The sequence below is a fragment of the Solanum verrucosum genome, unplaced genomic scaffold (genome assembly GCF_900185275.1).
Source record: "Solanum verrucosum unplaced genomic scaffold, falcon-dt-bn FXZP01000012.1, whole genome shotgun sequence".
Lineage (NCBI taxonomy): Eukaryota > Viridiplantae > Streptophyta > Magnoliopsida > Solanales > Solanaceae > Solanum > Solanum verrucosum.
In genome coordinates this window covers 2,319,432-2,322,648 of record NW_026020063.1, presented here as the reverse complement: position 1 = coordinate 2,322,648, position 3,217 = coordinate 2,319,432, and positions in this window count along the sequence as shown.

Below are 3,217 nucleotides of genomic sequence, written 5' to 3'. Positions count from 1 at the left end.
AACATGTAATGGATTGTTGTTTAACTGCTTCATTTGTGCACCATTTACTATTCAATTTTTATTATATGTAAAATGAGCTAATCTTCTTTTCCTCTTCTTATGTTTCATGTACAATCGGAGGGCTGGAGTTTCTACTTTGGAACCCCATTTTGGCCTAATATTTTAGGCCAACAACAATTAGGATCATCGCAATGCTTGGAGTCTCGCAAATTAGGAGTCCGGCGTTTCTTAGCATTTCTTTCGTTGTCTTAATTATGTTGTTTGGATATGTTTACTAACATTTACTTATGTCTGCATAACTCTTAAAAAAAATTGATATTTTTCTTGTCTTTTATTTTTGAAGATTATTTATGTGAGCTAAGGTTATTTGTGAACAGGATTGATAGTTATATTATAAAATTTTGGTAACACTCTTAGAACATATGATATTCTTTTTTTGAAAATAGGTTAACGTCTTAAGTTTGCTTATCCATATTCTTTTAGGCCTTTTAAGTTGGGAAGAAGGAAATTAACATTCATTTAGACCATTCATGTAAGCCTCTTAAGTTAAGGAAAATAAAACTTATAGTTTAGAACCCCAAATGAAGTTTCAAAAGGCTAAAATAATATTCATTTAGGCCTTTTAAGGTGAGGAAAAAAAATCCATATTCATTTAGTCCTTTTAAGTTGAAGAGAAGGAAACTTATAGTTTAGAGTTTCCAAATACAGTTTCAAAAGGCTAAAATAATATTCATTTAGGCTTCTAAGGTGTGAAAAAGGAAAACTCATCGTTTAGGACCCCAAATGAACTTGAAACTAGTTTAAAAGCTAAAATAATTACCCTTTAGAAATACATATTGAAACTAGTTTAAATGCTTAAATAATTACCCTTTAGAAATACATATTTTTAAAAATACAAGTAGGGAAGTAGGCCTATATATTTTTAACAAAATAAATGTAACTATAGAATACGTCCAAATAGTTAGGCCTATTCTATATTCTTTACATCACCCCCTTTATGAAAAAATATATTTGCTATTATCACTTTTCAAAAATCAAATATTGCTAAAATATTTTAATTTCTTAACATGCTATTTCAAGATTTTAGATATGCCAACAGGTTCAAAAAATACAAGGTATATATATATATATGACCTATTATTTTGTTATACTTTATATTATTTTTCTCATATCTACCATCTCTTTTACGAATGATATTTATCTAGTTTTATGTAATTTATAAATCCCTACACTTTCATATACATATTATTTTACTACATATAATGTATCGTCAATTTGTCTCTACATGTAAATAAAATAATAAACATTCATATATTCTAAACAACATACATATATATACTATACTTTATAATAGATCTTGCTAAGATCACAAACTTTATATAATATTTTAACATTTAGTATCATTATTATTTATTTTATTTATTTATTTTTGGGAAATTGTATTTTACGTATTTTCATTCAAATTATATATCACACATACTACTATATATTTCAACCAGACTATTATCTCATTTTATTTTATTTTCCTTTACGTCTTAACTCTATATATAAATAAAATAACAAATTTTTCATATCCTTCAAACTCAACATTTATATATTTAGGATAAGTTTATATAAGACACATTTATATTTTTCAGCATATAAAATTGTCATACATTTTAAGAACATTTATTTATTTTACTACATGATAAATGTACTACTATTAAATTTATTTTATAGATGTACATATGGCATACCTTGTATTTTACTCTTTTTCTTAAACTAATAAAATTTACTTAACATTGGTTTTTAAGCAAAAAAATGAATAATTTTCCTAATTATATTTTCTTAAATTGAGTTTAAGGACTATCTTCGACTAGGCTCTGAGGGATGCTTAATACCTTCCCCTCGAGTAACCAAAACTCTAACTTAGAATTTCACTGGTTTCGCAAATTAAAACAGAGTTAACATTTACATATAAAAATGATTTTCCTAATATTTTCCTTAAAATTAGGTGGCGGCTCTAAAATAATTTTCAAAATCAGAGTGACAACCATATTATGTTATGAACTGTTTCAGCTAGCTCGAAATAGGGTGCGACAACGAGCTTCATAATTTTTTATCAATAACATATGGATTTGTTCAATCATCAGTATATCATCAATATATTATGTTTGGACTTTGTCCCAATGTCGTATCCATATAAAGGTGTTTTAGGTCAAAATATGATGAGATTTGAACGCAAATTTTATCATTACGGTGCACCAAGACTTTAATCGATGTCTAACCTTTTTAGTGCGATGAAACTTGAATCCATCGTCTTACCCTCAATCAATGACACTATATAGTCCAAAATAAAATAAAATTCACCCTTGAGCCTTTAAAATATTATCACTTTGTTACTAATAACACATATGAATTTAATCATAATAACACTTCAAAAGATCATATATAAATTATTACATTTGCTAAACGAAGTAGAGTTGGTCCTCATAGGTGGCTCTGATTATCTTTTTTCAACTTAAAAGTTTTATGAATAATTCACTTATAATTGGAAGACCAATAAATTGATTTTCAACATTAACTTCACTCATTGCTAGTTAAGATAATTTCTTTCTTAAATTGCAATTGAAAGATAAGGCAATCAGAGGTAAACACTAATCATCACAAAAAGTAAAATGATACCTCAAAATTCAAAAATTAAATAAACACTTGATAATTGGACAAATAAAATTTACAGATCAAATTGTCTCAACGATATGTATGTTATATGTTATCAATAAATTTATTGCACTTCTAAAATTAGCGTACTCTTTTTGCCATTATTATGAAGAAAACTTTTCAGAAAACAAAAATATACATTTAGCTTACCATTGATAAGTTTGTTAATTGTCCACTTAAATGACAGATCATTACCTTGTCATTCACTTTTAATTTTGTGCTAAATTTGTAGCACCTTCTAGAATTTTGGTATTTGAACAATCCGTAAGAAGTGGAGTTCAACTTTGATGAATACCATTAAAGTAGAGAAACAAAAAATATCAATAATTTTTTCGCTCTCTATTCTTGAGTGTATTTTTGAAATCTAATGTATAATTGCTATACAAATAAAAGCCATTCAACTTGAAAAGGTTATTATAGTTGATTTAGCATGTTTTATGCAGATTATTTAGTCTACTATTATAGTAATTCAACATCCATGAACGGGCCAAGCAAGATGAGAAAATAATAGAGAATT